Source organism: Corvus kubaryi, unplaced genomic scaffold (assembly GCF_017639235.1).
Source record: "Corvus kubaryi isolate FWS band 111438036 unplaced genomic scaffold, C.kubaryi_AGA036_p1.0 68, whole genome shotgun sequence".
Taxonomy (NCBI): Eukaryota; Metazoa; Chordata; class Aves; order Passeriformes; family Corvidae; genus Corvus; species Corvus kubaryi.
In genome coordinates this window covers 2,205,902-2,227,419 of record NW_024582056.1, presented here as the reverse complement: position 1 = coordinate 2,227,419, position 21,518 = coordinate 2,205,902, and the positions used below count along the sequence as shown (strand labels likewise).

General features: G+C 37.3%; 1 long non-coding RNA gene across 1 annotated transcript in view; it reads right to left on the bottom strand.

The window, feature by feature from the left end:
• Positions 1–3: 3 nt before the first annotated feature.
• Positions 4–21,518, bottom strand: part of LOC121674455 — a 110,026-nt gene continuing 88,511 nt past the window's right edge. Inside the window, exon 6 of the long non-coding RNA XR_006019623.1 lies at positions 4–15,771. This is a non-coding gene — a long non-coding RNA (uncharacterized LOC121674455). The remainder of the gene's footprint in view (positions 15,772–21,518) is intronic.

Here is a 21,518-nt window from a genome sequence, read left to right as displayed (position 1 = left end):
GCTAATGGCACTGAGCAATTTTGTTAGAAAAGTTAATACATATTGTTAGTGGCTAGACATGACAATATGGTCTGTATATTAACAAGGTTCCCATGCTGTCACTTGTTTATTGTTACTTATACAAAGCTGAATGGGGAGTAACTCCTGATGTAAGCAACAGAGAAGGATGAAACCAGTCTGTCTGCAGCCTCTATACCTGTGGAAGTGGAGGATGAACCCAAAAAGGGAAGATGTTGAGCAGTGAACAAGCCCATATCATGTGTGTCATCTGAGCCCCCATTTAGGTCTCTTATGGTAATGGCATTTGATAAGTCTCCTGGTTTTCCAGTCTTTTAATATCTATCATTTTTTATCATCATATCAGTAAAAATACTTCTCTTATAAACAGAAGCTCTTCTGTGGTGGACAATTCCTAAGCCCTATAGACAGATAAGTTTAAAGACCTTTTACTTTTATTAGAAGATAGATTCTGATCCAAGAAAGGCGGTATTCACAAAAAAATTAAAATGTAGATGAAAACAATTTAACTAAATACTTGATAAAATCTTAATTGTGTGAGAATATCTAAGCAATGGTAAATGTTGACAGTATTGCAGAATGGAAGACAGATATTAGCTAGTAGATGTAGTTCAGGAATAATCAGTTAGGGCATATCTTATAGCAAAGATAAAATTTAGGTCACCAGTTATACTGTCATTATATCTAATTTTTTTCCACTGCTGCAATCAGTCTTGAAGATGCTCATACATAAATCAGCATAGAAACCTGAAATTTCAGATTTATCAGAAAGTTCTCTTCTGATCTGACAGACTAAAACATATTAAAAGTAAATGTAATTTGTCATCAAAGGCTCAGATACTGAAGTATGGTGTAGTGATGTAGAAAATCTATGTAGCTTGTATTGCGAAAGGTAATTATCAGAAAACTACACTTCATTTAGTCTGTATACTGAATAAAAGCTTTAAGAGGCATTTCATATCACAGTACATTCTTTTAGCAGCAAGAGAACTGAGTGCAACCAACTTAACCTGTCCCAAAAGATAATAAGTCGTTTTCCAATTTATATGAATAAAAAATGTGGTGAAGTTGTAATAAATGTAATTATCTCTCTGATTGACAGGCCATTTAATGTTTGCTGAGGTCTAATTCAAATGTTTATATTTGTCTCGCTTTTGTTTTTAAATTAAGTAGTGCAGTTTATTCCAAATAGAGGACATTGGTAGTTATCCATAACAATAATAAAAAAAAAAAGAATCAAATTCAGGTTGATCAGACATGCTAAACATGGTGCTCCCCCTTTTTCTTTTTCTTTCTAAATTAGAGAGATTTGAAAGTGATGCTGTTGACGTGTCACTTGGGACTCCATCCCAGAGAACCTTTTCCGTATTTTCTTATCTAGAGCAAAACAATTGTGTTTTAAATGTAGACACAATTTTTATGAGAACAATGATAGCTTTTATCCTCATGAAATTGTGATCTTCCCACAATTAAATTTCTGTTTTAATAGTCCATCGCACTGTTAGCACCAAAAACAATTAGAACACTTCATGGTGTTCAATAGGGAATATTATAATTCAGCACAAATGCCTAGAAGGCCAGTTACTCAATGGAGTACCCTCCCCATTTGTAGGAAGACATTCCCTGTGCTCACAATCCAACACATTATATCAAAATTATAAGTCTCATTGTAGTTGAAGTCCACTGCTTTGTGGATTTTGAAGCATCAGAAGCTTTGTTCAGCTTTGTTTTTGTTATGGAGACTGAGGTGTAGTGGTTTCCCTCCATTTTAGGTCATAGGAACAGTGACATGAATGTCATTAGCTCTAAACACTTTTAGTATAACATCATGTGGCATATTTGTACTGCAGTCTTACAACTACCTAATTTTTTTTTTTCTTTCTTGGTTTTATAATGGTAAATCTAACTCTGTTTCCCAGAAATATGCAGGGGAAAGAGATCTCTTCTGTTCATTGCCTTTCTGAGCAGGGCTGGTAATCCTCATGCATGGATGTAATTTTTGTTATGAATCTATTCCAGTCACCTGCTACACTTATCAGTTCTATAACTCTAAATATTTGCAGTTCTTCAACTTACCTCTTTTCTTCTTTCTTGCCATTTCTGTGTCTCTTTTTATTTAAACAGCTTTACTAGTAGTCACTGGGGGTTATTACAGGTGCAAGTTAGAATCAGCTCTCCCCTCTGAATCTAGGCATCCTTCCACAAGGACCAGGACAAGCAGGGCCATATCCAGGTAAGATAAAATTGCAGCGTGCACCTGGGATGCAGGGGCTTGAGATATGTTACAAAATCCATGCCTGCTGTGTAAGCTCAGCTACCAAGAAGTTGAATGTGAACCTTATGATGACAGTAAGTGTTCAATATTATTGTTATTGAAAGAAATGTCTTTTGTGCTATTAGAACAAGATGCCTAAATTCAGGTTACGCAGCACTTCTCTGAGAAGTTTGGATATTGTGGTGATTTGAGGAAACAGTATTTTTTACTTTGTCCAGAGAAATTATTAAAAAGGCAAACAAAGAACTTGAACAGAATCACAAGATATTTGGTTGGCAAGAAGTCCTTAATTAAAATTGGTGAAGAAAAGAGCATATTTTTAGTTTTATCTTTTTTTCAGTATTTACACATTTCCTACAAAATAGCCACACCCTTTTGGAAAGAAGCACATTTCTCCATGGGAGTTATGGCAACTAAAATCTGTTGAGATACAGAATTTGTCTTATGAAAAATGTGAGACAAGACTCTGTAATACCACATGCTTTTATACTAAACTTCAGTTGGTAAAATGCTTTTCCAAACAAGAAAGAGTGAAGAAAACCCACATCTTTTATGGACATCTCTTACAGATACCTTTTCCTTCTATGTAATTGTTGGGTAGAATAGTCAAACACACATGGTTATGGGATACAGTAAGGGTGGCCATATTCTTGCTGAAGTTTTCAGCTTTGCATGAAATAATTAAATATTCATTGAAGCAGAAAGAGAAGAAGAATTACTTTATTGCCTTCTGGTTAGAGAAGAATAATAAGAATTGCACTCTAGTCCTTTGCTCCAATAATACCTTAATATGAAATTCTTTAATAAGAAACCCATAAGCATTCATTGGAAAAGGAACTGTAAGTCAGGTCTCTTCTACTAGAAGGCTAGAGTAATTCTCATTATATCAGTCTATTTCCAATCCAATGCATATTTAATTATCTATACATACTTAAAATTTAAAAAAATTGGAATTAGAAAGCCAGTTCCCCATCTTCAAAATACTTTGTAGATTGTTGGTGAGCACATATGCATTAGATATTCAGATGACTCATGTGGAAAAAAACATATTTGAGCTGGTTTCCTCACTTCCTGGGCACAGAAATCCTGCATTAAACTATAGCTTAGCAGACCCTCTTGCTCAGGGTTTTTCTTTCTGATCCAGCAGCCGTTTCAGCATATTTGTAAAGCAAGGTATCATGAAATCCATGTGACTACAAGAACTAGTTTATAGTTGTCTGGTTATGAAATATGTAGCCACTCCAGATTTACACAATCAGTGTAAACAAGGAGTAACACTTTACAACTGTGAATGAAAATTATACTCAAAAGCTGCAAAGCTAGTCAGGATACCATCAAACAATAGAATAAAGAGTATAAACTTAGGTTCTTCTTAGATTATCTTACTTTTCCTTCCTCTCTTTCACGTTTCTTGCCCACTCCCCACCTAAACGCTTGTTTCAAAATTACTCTCTGCTAGGTTTCAAATGATGCAGGTTTGAATTAGTAGATACACCTGAAGGATTGAGGTCTGTGTTTAGGTAGTGGTTAAATGTTTATCTACATTGGCTTCTCAAGTTCACTTATTGATAAGATACATAATTACAGGGAAGAATGTGCATTCCTTCATTATATGGGATATATTTCAGTGAGTTCCTTAAGCACTCATTTTTTTTAACACTACATTGATCACTCCTTTTTCTTTAACCAGGCTTTTACTTGAAGTTATACCAGAAATTAGGTACTTGGCTGTACCAGGACCTTAAATTTAAAAGAAATTTAGTATTATAGCCATTGGTTAAGCAGTTGATTGTTACCAAAAGAGCATTAACTGTATTTTTCATGCTGATGGTGATGCAGTTTATGCAGATAATTAAAGAAGAGGTTCAATTTTCATTTTCATTATATGCTTAAGTATCTTCTCGGTCCAGATTAGATTTAATAGAGCTATTTGCATGCACGTTTGATTGATCTGAAGCTTTGGCACCCAAACAAATTGATATTGTTAAAGTTATTGACTGACTTACCCTGTATTTCCTTATTTTATTGACCTACTGAAATATTGTCAGCACTATAAAAGTCTTTTAGCTAAGTGCTAAACTCGAATCAATAAATTTATTAATGTATTGTTCACAGAATGACTAAACAATACTGATCTTAAGGGACTTTCATGAATTTAAGAATTAGTAGTATAACTTTTTAAATGACTAATAACTGAAGGTTAAATCAAAGAACTAAATAATACCTAAACAGATGTAAGAACAAACCAAAATAATGAAATATGTTCTGAGTTTGAATTTAACAAATGGAATCATTTCATACCAACTGCTTATAATTCACTCAAAAATAATTGCAAAATCTCGGGGAGAGTAGTTTAAAACTACAAGTTCATGGGGAAAGTTCATGGTACAAAAAGTAATAGGAACACCTGTACATCTCAGCTGCACAAAAAAAAGTTTTAGCATTCTATATATGCTAGAGGACAATTTCAGGTCTATTTGTTTTAATAGGGTAAAATAGTGATGATAGAAAGGTTTGGGTGAACCCTGGGTAGTAGGATTTACAAATTTATCCTAGGAATTAAAATATTCAATACTCACTAGTCTCTCTGACTAATATAACAAACATTGTGGTGGTATTTTGGAAAGATTATTGCTGATAAGAATATGTTGACATTACTGAGTGGCATCAAGGTGACAATAGTGAGATGGTTACTCCCCTCTTTCAGGAAACTGAAGTAAAGTAACATGGTGCATAGGGTAATAGAGACATATTTCTCACTGAAGCAATTCTGTATGCTTTCTAAACTGATATGTACAATTCCCTGAAACAGATCCATCTACTTCTCATGCTGTAAGAGATCAGAAAGTTGTAAAGTGGGGAGTGAAGTTTGTTTGAACTATTTTCCCTAACAGTCTTTCCAGTGAAATTAATTAAATAAATAATTTCTCTGAACAAATACTGCAAGATGTAGTTGTGAAGGTATCTCTGTGGAATATCTCAATGTTTTAGCTCCTCATCAGAGTGTTAAAGCAGATTGTCATCAAAATTTCAATTTATTGTTTCATTTAATTTGTTTCATTTCCCAAAATGTTTTAAAGCTAGGAGTTTAGGAAAACAAGAATTTTTTTGTCATTGGTTTCGAGGAATGCAGAATTTCATGTATAAATCTGGAAAATAATTCTGAGCATTAAAAAAAGTCTTCCTTATATCTAGTGAAAATTGACCATCTTTCAGGCCCTGCTAAAAAGTTTATCACCATTTTTCTTATAGGCCTCCTGTAAATTCTGAAGGACTGCAATAATATTTCCCCAGAAGCTTCTCTTCTCCAGGCTGAACAACCCCAACTCTCTCAGCCTGTCTTCACAGGACAAGTGTTCCATCCCTCTGATGATTTTTGATTCTCTCCTCTGGATCTGCTCCAATGGATTAATTTCTTCCCTGTGGAGTCTGGATGCAATATTTTAGGTGGGGTCTCACCAGAATGGATTAGAGGGGCAGAATCAACTCTCTTGACCTGTTGGCCACTCTTGATGCAGCCCAGGATACAGCTGGCTTTCTGGGCTGCAAGCACACTTTCAGGTCATGTCCAAATTTACATCCATCCGTAGCCTCAAGTCCTTCTCAGTAGGGTTACCCTCAATCCCTTCATTCCCCAGACTGTATTGATACCAGGGATGACTCCCACGAAGATGCAGGACCTTGTGCTTGGCCTTGTACCTCCTGAAGTTCACGTGGACCCACTTCTCAAGGTGGGTCCCTTTGGATGGTATCCCACTCCTTTGGACGTTCAGGTCCCTTTGGATGGTATCCCACTCCTTAGGTGTGTCAGCTGAACCACTGAGCTTGCTGTCATCTGCAAACTTTCTGAGTGTGCACTCGATCCCTCTATGTTTTTGATGAAAGTATTAAACAGTACTGTTCTCAATAAAGACTGCTGAGGGACACCCTTTGTCACTGATCTCCATCTGGACATTGAACCTTTGACCACTACTCTCTGGATGTGAACATCCAGCCAATTCCTCATCCACTAAACAGTCCATACATCTAATCTGTATCTCTCCAGTTTAGAGAAAAAGGATGTTTTGGAGGACCATATCAAAGGCCTTACAAAAGTCCAGATAAATTACATCTGTAGCCCTTCCATTGTCCATTGATGTAGGCACTCGGCCATAGAAGGCCACTAGGTTGTTTAGGCAGGACTTGCTCATGGTTAAGCCATTCTGACTCTCTTAAATCATCTCCTTTTCCTCCATGTGCCTTAGCCTAGCTTCTGGGAGAATCTATTCTGTGATCTTTCCAGGCATAGAGGTGACGCTGGCAGGTCAGTAGTTCCCTGGATCCTCCGTTCTACTCTTTTTAAAAATGGGTGCAATGTTTCCCCTTTTCCACTTACCTGGGACGTCACCTGCTCGCCATAACTTTTTAATTATGATGGAGAGTGGATTGACAACTGCATCAGCCAATTCCCTCAGGACTTTAGGATGCATCTTGTCAAGTTCCGTAAACTTACATATGTTCAGATTTTCCTCAGGTGGTCACGAACCTGATCTTTTCTTACAGTGGAAGGGAATTCGTTCTCCCATTCCCTGCCCTGTCCATCCAAGTAGGGGGTGTGGGAAGAGAGGTTGCCAGTGAAGACTGAGGCGAAAAAGTTATTGAGTACTTCAGCCTTCTCCTCCTCCGTTGCTACCAGCTTGATGGTTATGTTCATCAGAGAGTGTGCTTTCTCTGACTTTTGTTTTCTGTCAGACATACCTGTAGAAACTTCTCTTTATATCCTTGCCATGTTCTGCTCCAGTTGTGCTTTGGCTTTCCTGACCCCATCCCTACACAAGCTATCAGCATGTTATACTCTTCCCAGGAGATCCGTCCCTGCTTCCACTTCCTTTTCCTTCTTGCCTTTCAGTCTGACCAGCGGGCCTTGACTCAATCATATAAGTCTCTTGCCTTCCTTTCTTGATTTCTTACATGTGAATGTCAAGAGCTCTTCCACTCTATGAAGAACACCCTTAAGGTTATGCCAGCTGCCTTCTGCTGCCTTGTCCCTAAGGCAGTTTCCCAGAGGGTCTTATTGACTGAATCCTTGAACAGCTGGAATTATGGTTTTGTAAAATTTAGGATCCTTACTTTATTCTTCACCTGACCCATTAGCCTCATGACTGAAAGTTCCAACAGTGCATGGATACTGGAGCTCAGGCCACCTCCAGTCTATACAGCACTGATTAATTCCCTTGTGTTGGTGACCATCAGGTCCAGTATTGCATCCCCTCTGGCAGGGCTGTCTATTAGCTGGCTTAAGAAGTTATCCTCAGCGCTTTTCAGGACTCTTCTGGATTGCCCACAGCTCACCTGCTACTTTCCCAGCAGATGTTGGGGTGGTTGAAATCCCCCTGGCAGATGAGAAACAGTGGGTGAAATGCCTCCTGTAGCTTCAGGAGGAAGACTTCATCAGTAGGTTCCTCTTGATCAGGCAGCTTGCAGGAGACAGGAGCCACAGGTTCCCTTTGTTGCCTTGGTCTCTGATTATTGCCCACAGGGTTTTGGCTTGCTTTTCTCTGTTCTTTAGAGACAGCTCTACACGCGGCCCATTTCTTGATGTAGAGGGCAGCCCCTCTACCTCTCCTTCCTCTCCTGTCTGTTCTGAACAGCCTATTTTTCCCAGTGTCTCTCCCTGCAGCTGGAAGGATAGAAGAAAAAATAGCCTGTGCTCCAGATTCCCTTAACAACCATCCCAAGGCTCTGAAGTCTCTTTTGATTGTCCTCGGACTACGGATTGTGTCTTGGACTATGGGTGGCATCTTCATCACAACCCACATGGAAGAGCAGTAATGGATAGTAATCAAAAGGCTGTATCAGGCTGGGAAGTTTGCTAGTCGTGTTCATAAGCTGGGCCCCAGAAAGTCATTAGACTTCCCTAAGAGGATGGTCTGTCAGGAATATTTAACCCTCTCTTCCCTTCTGAAGGGGGTCATCTTCATGGAGGTGGTGTGATACTGGGCGTATCCTGGCAATATCTCTGGTGTAGATGAACAGTTATCTACATCATTTATTGATGGGCCTTCCACATCCAAAGCCTCATAATTGTTGTACAAAGGCACCTAGGAAGGCAAGGAGGTTCTACTAAAAGTCTGTCAGATGTGTCATTTATAACAAAGTGTATAACTAGGCAGAAAATCTGACCTACCACTCTAGGACCCACAGAGATGGATGGACTGAATGGATTCTTCGTAAGAAAAAGCACAGTACCTTTTGTAATAATTGCTTGAGGAAAAGTAATTTTGGATGCTTTTTCTGGTGGAAATAAAATAGAAAATGAAGTAGGTTGAAGATATGTCTTCAAAATTTAATGAAAACAACAGAGTATTACCTTGTATTTGATATGAATGTTATTCTGCATGATTTTCCATACTTTTATATAACTATATTGATCTTGATAAAAACCAAAAAGTATAAGAAAGAAAAGTTATTATAGTCTAAATTAATAATGTTTACTTGTAATTTCTTCATCTGTCCCTCACGGCTCTTTTCTGCTTTACAAAGTGGCTGCTCTACACATAGTCCAGGACATGGGCCTGTGAGTTTAAAGCATGTTCAGTAGAAATAAATTGCACATCTAATGTCAGTCTTTAAGAAGTCAAATAAATCAGGCCACAGCTTCTGTCAAGATAAGAGCAGTGAGTGACTGTGAATTCAGTAGCAAGTGAGAAGAATCTAATAAAATAGGTATTTGTAATGTATTTATTTGCATAATAGTAGATGCTTTTGATTGTAAGGGCTGCTAATCCATTTATATGTAGTTTTTTGGTGATTGACTAATGTGCCTTCAAGACATCATTTTCTGGAAGAAAATAATATTTACTTACGAACATCCACATTTTGGTTAGAATTGTGTTTAAAACAATTTTCTCTGTGGTGTAATGCAGAAATATATCATAAGAACTGAAATGTTTATCAAGTTACATTTTATTTATGGTGGTTGGATAAAAAGCATATAGGTGCAATCCTTCCTTCAATCTTTTTTCCTCAGGTTTTTGCTATTCGATTGTGATAAAAAAGAAAGGGAATTCACACACTAAATGTGATGAGGTTTTGCTATTCTTTTCTTCCTACTAATATTCAAGATAAAATTTTAAAGATGTTCTTGAAAAAGTGAGAAAATTCTGCAATACTCATTGAGAGGCAGAGAAAAAACTCTCAAATTCTAATTTAACAGTCTAATAAAGTAAATTTTCTATTCTTATATTTATTTTGATGTTTCAATTGCAGGAAAATATCAGAAAGCAAGTTTTCCAAAAGCATACACATGCCTTTGAAAGTCAAAAGTCAGACAGTCAGTACATACCTATATATACACACACCCCATTCCAGTGCTATTCCTTTAAATGCAACTCTAACAGCTAATCTATCTTCAGATTTTCCCAGGATTATCCTGTCTCAGAGAATGTGTCTTCTGGAGATACTCGGGGGGAAAAAATCAATTTACTTTGACTTATTGAGTTAATCACAATCAACAGGTCCATCTTGAAGACGTACAATCTATAAAGCAAAATTTTTAGAAAGATATTTGTTGAAGACATTTGAATTTACAGTTCATTAGGGAAGTATATGATCAGCTCAAAAATTATATAAGAAGAAAAAGAAATTTACTTATCTAGTATATAATCTTCTAGAAAGTATTCCTTACTCTATATTATCACCTAAGTTTTTCTTTAAAATTGTATTTGTTTAATCATTTCCACATAATTTCTAGTCCCATGATGGTACACACTGTATTGATTTTTAAAGTGGTCTTAAAATACTTGAGATATATACTTTGGCTGTTATATTTTATCATCAAAATATTTTTAATCTAAATAAAGAAGCTGATCCTCTTTATTATGGATAGGTTCTATTCAAATATATGCCTTTATTATTTAATGCTTGGTTTTAATACCTACTGAATGCACTTGAGTGTTGCATGTTATTTTTTATCCAAAAACTGAGTCATAGGTATACATTTTAAGTATGTCACTGGTTTATAAAGCAAGTGTCAGTCTAAAAATGGAATATGTCACATTTAAAAAAAAAAACCAGATAAAGAATCAGGGAAATAACTTTAGCTATAGTCACAGATCAGAGTATAAAAGTTTGTGTTGGTCACTTATTGAGTAAATAGCTGGTGCAAAATATTTATATAGCAGTATCTTTGACCTCCTGTCATCAAATTTCATCAGGCCAAATAGGTTGGATGCTGAAAAAATGATGCCCATACTCATTTTGATGGATTAACATAAGCATTGTTCATAAAGTACAAAATTACTTTAAAATTTATTTTTGTAATGAGCTAGTGAATTTTAGGCTGCCATTTTCACTTTCAGATCTACATTTGGATTTTTTATTTTTTTAATTTCCTCCAGGTTATGTCATCAAAATGCCATTTCACATTATCTTTGTGAGTTTTCTATTAAAAGAAGGATCCTTGAGGTCAGTTCATCTTGGTGGAGAAGGGAATGCACTCTAATATATAGAGATAATAAGCTGGTGGCACAATTTTTTTCCCTGTGTAATAGCTCTGGAAATATTTACTGACCTAACTTACCTGCTGCAGAATGTAATAAAGAAAAGTTTCCAAAAATATTTTTATTGTCTGAGTCATCTAGAAAGCTTAATTAAAGGAAATCCACTAAGCACACTTTATTCTTCAAAAGGTGATTAAACGTGCTTTCAACTCTGATAATTATGCTATTTAGACCTTTTAACTGTTTAAAGACCTTTCCAAAATAAATTATAACCAAGATATTGTACACCTTGGGGAAAAAAAAAAAGCCTTCTGAAAATTGGAAAAAAATAGATTAGTGCTTTTCTAAGTAAATGTGGATTTTTTTCTCCAGCATTCAGGAGGATGCAATCCACAATGCTTATCTTTAGATGTAATTTTATGTCTAGTTTGTATCCGTGCATCCCAATCTCCTTTTTTTTATTCATTTACATCATACTCATGCTTAAGAGTTCTTATAAGACCTCAAAAGCCTGTTCACAAAAGAGATGACACAGAACCTGAGATTATGAACCCATTTCAGACTCTAATGAAGTCAATGAAAAGCATCTTGGTGACCACAGCTGACTTTGAACAAGTGCCTAATGCAGTTGGGATGTACTATCTAGGAAGCATAAAATTTTAAACTTAAAATAAAAAGGTTGTGGAACATTAAACATCAGGGTGACTTATGTCTGCCAAAAAAAGCCAAGGTGCACTGTGAAAAGTACCTTATTTGACATATTTGCTGACTTGTATTTAAACAGTCTGTGAAAGCCTCTGTAAGTCAATAAAGGAAGGAAAATAACTGAGCTCCTGGTACAAAGTATGTAATGAGAATGAGACTTTAACTACCAGACAGTCAAGGTCTGATCCAATTCTCATCAAAATCAATATGAAATGTAACTCTTATCTTATAATTTCCTTTGTTGAATGATGAGGTCTGCAGAGCTACAGCAATAAAGTTTTGCTAATGATGTTGGAGACAAGACTGTCAGTTAACGTCTGTGAATTTGGGCGCCACGGTCTGCAGCAACAGCTGACACACATTCAGAAATCTCTAGACAACCTTACAGGGATCAAAAAATAATAGGTTAAATAGAACTTTTATAATTTGTGAGAATCAATTTGATGAAAACAAAACCTTAAATGCCAATTATTTGTGGGGTTTTTTTGCTTAATAATCTCAGCTTGCAACAAGCGTGCTCTCTGGACCAACAGAGAAAATTGTTGCAGACAAGGACAGTTTTTTCCACTGAAATATGCTTTGGAGTCACAGACTACTGTTACTACCTGAATGTCAACTGAAGAAGAAAGGTGATACTGCAATATGCTCAGGTGAAAAGAAACAACTTTCACAAACACTGAGATCCTGAAGTGATCTTGTCTGCAAAATAAAGTAATGATTTGTTGTAACTAGATTTTAAATTATTAGAAATAAGGGTAAATATGAATGTGGGTAAATATGAATCTACATGGCTGTCTAACTCAGATAGCTCTGAATGTGTCTCAAAAGACTCCTCTTCATGAAATCTCTACAAATCTAAGTTTACAAACCCTTGAATATGGAGATGAGAAAATATTTCTCTACATAAAAAGTTTCTGAATCTCTTTTATGTTCTCTTACTTGTAGAACAGTCCTCTGACCTACTCAAGATCTCTCAAAGCATATGATAAAGCTAAAACACTTCCTCATCTGAACTAAGAAATGTAGTTTTTTGAGATATTGCAACTGAGACTCGGTTTATTTTTTATTTATGCTGAAACGCTAAGTATACAGGTAGAGCAAAGAATTACTTCCAGTCTTCTGCAAAATTCAGCATTAATTTTATTTTGAAGATAAATTAATTTCCAGGTATCAACTTTTAGGACAGTATGCAGGTACACCACCAAATCAGATCTAGGCTAAAGATGGGAAGAATAATTTTGGTTACCTTTTTTGCAAGGAGCTTTTTTTTTTTTTTAATAAGAATTGAAATATTGAGTGTAGTTTTCATTCTAGAAAATCTAGTTTTGTGTGTAAAACCAGCTGATTTTCTTCCCACTGTATAAAAAACAATTTAAATTCACTTTCTTAATCATTAGGTAACCATATTCTTGTCCTTGTTTCTCTTTACTGGCATTGCTCTACTTAATTGCCTATGAAAATAGATAAATAATCAGAGTAACATAAATATCTTTCTTTAGTCAGAGTTACCCAATTTGAGTCATTTGGTATGTTTATGTTTAGATCTGGTTCTCTTTATTGTTTCAACCCTATGTGGGCACCTCATCTTTTCAGGCTTGTATCAGTGATGACAGGCTCCCCGAGTGAAAAGCCTAATCTTCAATCCAGCATAATTCTTCCACTGCTTGAATGATCTGACAATTTTTCTGCAGCAATGTAATTAAACTGAAGCTGAGAAAGAGGAAGTATGTTTTAGAAAATCAGAAAACACTGGTTTCAGAACAAAAAGAAGCATGTAAGTGGACAAACACTAAAACATACCTTGATATTTCTGAACAGCTTTTTTCTGTAGTTGGAAAACTCATAAAGCATTGTATATCCATCCCAGGACTACTGATCTACCAATAAATTGTCAGCTTTTCTATGCAGGACCTCTATTAAGTGGATCATGTATGCTGTGGTTTTGAGTTTGTATCACACTCAAGTAAAGATTGTGAAAAAAAATGTGGGTCACATTTGGCACATGATGCCTACATTTTCATGAATTTTAATGGCAGTAATACCAGTAAAAATGAGTGAACGTACATTGTAAAATAAAATGGCAAGGACCTATTAAGCTTTCACAATAAAATAAATTTAAAAAAATAAAACAAAGCACCACCAACAAAGAGTCTTTTGGACAAAAGTGAATTACAAGCATCTTTCAAAGTCCTGAGGTCACAGAGACCTCTTTCCCATGGCACCTCTTAATGTTTTTTTTTAAAGTATTTATCCTGAATTTGAATTTTTTTAATTGATTTTTGAAGTATTTGAGAATTGAGAATTGAGAATTACTCATCCGTCTTTTGATTTATTTTTATAGTTTGAAGGGATTATTATCTGCAATACTGTCACATGTTTGAATTGCACGTGTAAGCATGTGAAAGCTCTCAAGATGCTTGATGACAGTTCCTGAATATTTATTTGTCTTTGATTGTCCCTCTCCTTGCTTCAGTGGTATTTATGCTTATAGAAAAGGCCTGGATTGGGTCACCAGTTATGAGTGTGTAACTGGTGTGTAATTGGTTTGTGTGCATGTGCACTCGTGTTTACACACCTGCTTGGGACAGTGCATACACTTACTGGGTGTGGTGGGTTGACCCTGGCTGGATACCAGGTGCCCTCCAAAGCCACTCTATCACCCCCCTCCACAGCTGGACAGGGGAGAGAAAACGTAACAAAAGGTCCATGGGTTGGGATAAGGGCAGGGAGGGATCACTCATCTATTACTGTGATGGGCAAAACAGACTTAGCTTGGGAAAATGAGTTGAATTTATTACCAATCAAAATTAGACCAGGATCATAAGAAGTATAACAAATCTTAATAACACCTTCACCCCACTTCTCCCTCTTTCCTCAGCTGAACTTTATTCCCAGTTCTCTAACTCCTTCAACCGCATGGTGTATGGAGACAGTCAGTGGGGGTTATGGTCAGTTCATCACAGGTTGTTTCTGCCTCTGCTCCCTTCTCAGGGAGAGGAGTCCTTTACCTGCTTCACCATCTCTCACAGGAGACAGTCCTCCACTTCTCCAGTGTGAGTCCTTCCCACAGGCTACAGTTCTTCAGGACCAGCTCTGTTGTGGGTGTCTTTCCATGGGGTACAGTCCTTCAGGAACAGGCTCCAGCACTGGTCCTCAGAGGGGCAAAATTCCTTCCAGGAAACCTGATCCAAGGTGGTTTTCTCTCTTCATGGTTCTGCAAATCCTGCCAAGAGCCTGCTCCAGGTTTCCCACGGAGTCACATCTGGGTTTTGGGCATCTAAAACCCTGCCCCAGAATGGGGCTCCTCCATGGGCTGCATATGGATCTCTGTACCACTGACTCCCAAGGGCTGCAAGGCTGCAGCTCCTTCACCATGGTCTTCACCATGGGCTGCAGGGTAATCTCAGTTCTGCCTCATTCAGCACCCCCAACCCCCCCACTTCTGCACGGACCTTGGATCTTGCAGAGTTGTTCTTCTCACATGTTCGCACTCACCTCTTCTCTGGCTGCAACTGCATCTGCGCAATAACTTTTCTTCCTTCTTAAATTTGTTATCCCAGAGGCTTTACTATCATCACTGTTTGGCTTGGCCTTGTACAGCAACAGGTCAATGCCTGCAGGCATTGGCTCTGTTGGAGATGGAGGAAGCTTCTGCCAGCTTCTCAGAGAAGCCATCCCTGTAGCCTCCCCATCTCACTATTGAAACCTGGCCATGAAAAACCAACACAATGGGAAGTTTTAGTTTTGCAGTATAAAATCCTTCAAAGAAACCGAGTCCCTTAGCTAAGAGATGGGTATATTATTGTTAACTTACAGATTCTAAAATAAGCATTTTTTGGTACACACTGTGTATCAAGTGGCACTTGCAGAATGAAACCTGGACAAAAGGAGGAGTGGTAGAGTAGAAAAAAGGGGTGAGCTGTGAGATTCCTTATTGTCTTTGCCTCTTCACATCTGTGCTACAGTCCCTCTGCCCCTGTCTTGCTCACTGTTAAGTGCTATGTGTATTAGTGAGGTATAGACACCTGTCAAAGATGCTGAATACAGTAATAGAGCTAGAGATTCATAATTGCAGTAGTAGTCTTCAGTGGAAGCTGGGAGCAGTAACGATGTTTTTCGAGGCTTGCTTTTGCTTGACTCATTGAGATTAGTATTGTTAACTAGCAGCAGCACAATTTCAATGTAGGTGAGAGGGAAGTCAAGTGGTCTAGAAATATGGCCTAATGGTTATAACATACTTTTGAAAGTGCAGAGAGGAGAGTTTCAGTTTTTCTTGGTAGTCGTCCCTGTTTTCTAAAAGGGCAGGAGATGCAAGAGAGAGGAGAGACATAAAATATATTTGAAAGGAATTACATATTTCATAAATGCTAGCAGCTAGGGGACATGGCATTTGGCTTTCTAGTGCTCCCAAGACTAGCTAGATGCTCTAGCTAGCAGAATCACACTTAAGAAGCTTAAAAATATTCCCCTCTGATTGAAAACATTGTCAAGAATTACAGGCCTTAGTCATTCATCCCCGCCAAAACAACTCTTGCTGACGGATTTTGTTTGCCTTTGTAGGGATGACAACATCTTGCTTGAAATCCTGGCAAATGTGTGATTTTTTTTAACCATACTCCTGAGTGTCAAGCCATTCATTAATGTCTTGAAATGTCATTCTACAGAGAGAAAGTTAAACTTTTACAAGAAACAAATCAAGAGTATAGCTGTTCTCAAATTAGTTTTTTCTGCATTATGCCTGATAAAGCATATTGTTCAGCACTATATCTTGAAAAGTATTACACATTTGTCTTTAAGCTGTTTAAAAACATCAGTTTTCTTCCCTCTTCTCTTTCTGTCCTTTTCTGTACTTTTCCAAATATCTCTGAAATTTTCTTTGCTGTCTCAGTGCACACCAATGCAACATCAATTTGATGTTATTATCAAAGTCTTGGAAATAAAAGCTGCGGCAAGCTGTTCACTGGAGATTTGATCTTTGACAAATAAGCTTGTGTCAGTGCATCTGAAAAACCCTGAGTCCATACCTCTGTTTTCCTCCAATAGGGTCTTGGCAGGGATGCAATTAAAAACAGAAAATCAATCTGTTCTTTGCTGTCTTATTTCTGAAGAATGGCATTGAGCTGCCAGGGCATGAAGATGTGGGATTGTAAATACAGAGACATCCTGATGTATTCCACTTTCCTCTCTGGTCTCTAAATGAGTCTGATTTATCAAAGCATTAGAATGAGAGGGAGGAAAGGCTGAGATAAAGGGCAGTGGATTCTTTTGGCTGACTTCTGATAATTCAAAGGATGTTGTGCACTGTTTCAAAATTAAACCATAAAAAAAGCTTACACCCATGAGGGATCAGTTATTTTTTGATTTTCAGAAGGGCTGAACATCTATCACTAGGTAGAAATCCTCAGGAGTTATAGAATCTGTGACAATCATATATTTTAATTTTTTTTTCCTTCTAAATGTGAGTTTTGGAATACAAGTGTCAAAAAATGTTAGGTTGAAATTGATTTTGAGATTCATGAATTAGGTCAGTTGTGACATCCCCAAACCTAAGAAGTACTTTTGTTCCCAGAGCAATATTCTCATATCCACATTGTATAACTTTTACCCCTTTAGTATTCCTTCTGATGTCACTGATACTCTTTGCCTTTGGAAACTCCAACAACTGTACAAGTTTCTGTAGAACTATGACTTTTGATTGCATAAGAAATTCCACATTCATCTACAAGTTTCAGTGCAGAAAATCAAAACCATCAACAAGATGTACTAAATATGCAGGTGAATTTCCTAGTGGACATACTGTGATTTAAAAATTGCCATTTTACAGTTTTTTAAAAAATCCCAAACACTCACAAGACTATTTTTAACATCAGCAGCTAACCATCCATAACCCACTCTTGGGGCTGTGTTTCTTCAACTTCCTGAACATCTTTGGGTTCAGAATCAAGACTTTGCAGGCTGGCCCATGTGAGAGACTGAAATGTTAATGGTTAATGATTCAAACAATTGGCCACTGACAAAAGCAGCAGGTGCTTTGCTGAGGCCAGGTTTGCAACCCCCAACCAAAGAAGAGGGTTTTGGATGCGTGGTGGCAAAAGCTCTGATCTCCATAAGAACAGTCCAGGTGCAGAGGCCGTGTGCATCCACCACCAGAGGATGACCAGGACAAACCAATCTTTGTTTAGCAACAGGCAGGTTTTTAAACCAGATAAGGGAAAAGGCTGGCAAAAAGCAGATCCTGTGAGGTGGGATAATGCTTTTCATCATGCTAATGTCCTCCCTTCGGTTAAGGCCCATCCCCTCTCCCTCTTCCCCCAGGAGGTGTTGGGACATGCACATGTAGGCCTGAGGGTATCCATCTCTTCTGATAAGGCATAACTGGCTTAATTACACCGGCTTGAGAAACAGCTGTTATATCTTACAAAGGGTTATAAACCATCAAAGACCCTCAAAGTGCCCCCAGATTCATATCTGTGGCTTTCCAGCAGAAGACTCTGCATGATCCAGAGTGTCACATCAGACAGTGTAAAACCCCCCTCCCAGGGGAGGTACCTGGACTTTCCCACCTGAACCTGAATGCATATTAATCTATCAAATCTTTTATTTGTGGCTTCCCCCACTCTTATTCTTTCTTTCTCTTACTATCTTCTCCTTATGCATTTTCTTAAGTGTATCTATTAATAAGAACCTTAGATACATTACCTCAGTGGGGCTTGAAACAGCCGATCACCACAAGTTTAAAGCAAAGCACCATTCCTACTAAGCATAGTTACTGCTTTTCAAGAGGATAATAATTTTTCTAAGTTTAGTGTTGAAAGAATAAAGAATCTGAAATAAAACTTACTATATTGTCCATATGGTTTCTTTTCAACCCCATTTTATTTAACTGTCCTCTTTGTTTTTTCTTTTATATTGCAGAACATTATATGGCAGCACAGCGCTGCCTAAGAGTTTTGAGTATCTTGGCACAGAGATTTCAGAATGAAATAACTGTAAAAGACTGAAGTTCTCTCTGAGTGTTGCAGCTTGCCAAATGAGAAGTGCCATAGGTCTAAATAACTTTTGTGTCCTACCAACCTTGAGCAAACTCATGAGCTGTTATAGCCAAGCTCTTCTGCAGTATGCCCTAGGAACGGTGTGGTGGCCCAGATTTTGCATGCTGGTTCCCCTTACCATACACCTCCTTTCTCACTGTGTCCCCCACAGACTTTAGTGAGTACTTTTTGACAGCAGCAGGCCCATCCCCATCCCCTATGAGCTAGCAGAGTGCTTGATGCAAACATGCTCTTGCTGCAGCAGTGGGTGCTGGTGGGGAAGTAGGAAGGGGAAGGTAGAAGGTCCTGTCAATCTCCCTACCCTTCTCCCCTGGAGAGGTGAGAAAGAACTGCTGTGGCAAAGGCACGGCTGCTCTCACTGCTGATTCCTGCATACCCTCACCTAGAAGCACCCATCTCACCTGCAGTGAGGATTTGACTCTTTCTTACTTCTCAAATACTCCATCTGACATAAGAGGTCTCACAGGGTTTTCAACCTCTATACACACTGCAAACACAAGCCTTTTAAAAACTTATCTATTTTATTTTTTTAATTGTTTAAATTTTAACTAAGCTTTTTCACAATTTGAATTCTTATGACAGAAAATGTTTACCAGGCAGGTAGAAAGATTCAAAATCTTTCTAAATTCAACAAAGGTTAAGCTCAAATTTATTTATTTTTATTTTTATGACTTAGCTAGAATGCAACAGCTGGACTAAATTAAAGAGACAAACAAATAGATTATGCAAGGACAAAGTTGCTTGATGTGTCTTATTTTTTCCACTAAAAACACAGTATCTCTGAAGCTTGTAATCTTGCCAGACATTGCCACTAGTATCTGAATTATTTTTGAAGGAGGCATCTGGATGTTTACTGGTAGTTTTCCAAATGACATCTTCAAATATGAAATGTCCTCAGTGTATTTAGGATTGTTTATTTTTTGAAAGCATCATACTTATATATCTTATATATATATATATTTAAAACTATATGTATAGGTGGTTTATGCATATGTAAGTGTACATATGTATATGTATATGTTTATATGTTTGTGTTTATATATCCAAATATATATACATAAACACTTATTTAAGAGAGAGAGAGAGAATTCTGAAAGCTCGGCTTTACTAATATTCATGCATGGTTGGCCAAAACATTAGACAATGCTCTAGCTGTGCCAACTCCTGGTCTACTGCAGCAGTTTGTTCCCTGCAATTAAAATGATAAAACCAGTCATATGCTGAAAATGGTTCAAACCATGAATAAAATTACAAGGCCAATGTAACTAAATTATATAAAACTTTTGTTGTTCAATATCAAATTTCATTTAAATGCTGTAATTAATACAGAATAACATTACAGAACCTTCAATGTAGTCTGAAAATTAGATCAATTAATTATACTTACCTTTTGACACATAGCAAGCGAAGTTCTACATAGTCTAGAAAACAAACTAACATTGTCCTTCTCCTCAGACAGGAAAATATATACCAACAAGGACTCTGTGGTGTCACAGCCTTAGTCAGATCTTCTCATGAGAGTTACAGAAACTCAGTATCCTATAGTACAATCTTTGGGAAAGTCATGACTTTCAAAAATGCAGGTGATCAAAGGACCTCTCAGACCCTCTCAAGTTGGATCCTATAATCTGGAGCAGTGAACATAAATCTTCACCTGGTTTATAGGTTTATGTGAACAAACAATCACATCCTGTCTCACAGGCTCCCAAAGCTGCACAGGTGTAGCTGCATTGGGAGGCAAGCCTGCCCCCAAGACCTAGAAATGACCATGACAAACTTGAACCAGGTTGGTGGCCCCAACACACCATTGAGTATTTCTTCAATGTCTGTCTCCCTAGCTGGGATGCCAGCACAGGGCAAAGAGTAATTTATTCTCATATCTGTGACAGCTGTGTACTGGAGATCCTTTCATTCATGCTTTTGACATGTAAGAGGGAGCTGGAAGCTATCTGGATAGAGAAGGTCTACGACAGTGTTTTATAGAGGCAGCTTGTACACTGTATAATTAATCGCCTCTAGTAATATGAGCATAGGACAAATTTATTCAAGAAGGATTAGCAGTCTGTTGGCAGGACTTTAAATTAAATAATGATACTAAATAACTTGCATTCATATTTTTTCCTGCAGCTGTAGTGTATATTTCTATCTGGGTCAGGGACTGCCCTCTGTCCTTGTAGAGTGTCTACACAAGGAGATACCATTCCACCAAGTTCTCTAGACATATATCTTCCATTTCTGCAACAAACTGTGTGAGCTCAAAGTTGATTTTTTGTACTCACAGAGCTCTGAAGTTCAATGAAAAAAAATACTAATCAGACTGGAGATATCAAGAAAAAGTTTCATGCTCTGTGCCATTAATCATTATTGCTCATTTTCCTCCATGGCAAAGTTACTGTAAAATTTGAAGATAAATATTTAATCTAAGTTCCTGTAAATAAAAATACAATGCATTTATAAATTAATGTTTGTTAAATTAGACCCATAAAAATTGGCCTGATGGTTCTGACCCACAGCCAATATTCTGTCTGACAGTGGCTTGTAGCAAGATAAAAGAAACCCTTAAGTAAACAGCTGTGAAATAATATGTGCACATTAAATCAGTTCCTCATATCTCCCAGTCAGTAACTGACTTAAATGCAGTAGCATGATGTGTAAAATTAGTTTTGTTATTTGGAAAACGATCATGCATAATAAGAGGTTCTAAGCCTAGTGTCAATTGTTTTATGGTTTAATGACAGCTTTCAATTGCTTTAATGGTTCCGTCTTCAACATTCTGATTTATCGAACTGCATTTTGCGGTTTCTTCAGGACATGTTGTTTTTATAGTGCTTCTCATTGGCTCCAGTTAGGCCCTGAATCTATGTTATGGTTCAGGAAATGTAGGCAAATTCCTATCTTCCAGTGAATTTTTGCTAAGCTGAATCTATGCTCTGTGTTTTAAGCAGGATCCCTTTTTCTTTCCCCTCATCACATTCACCTTCATCATGA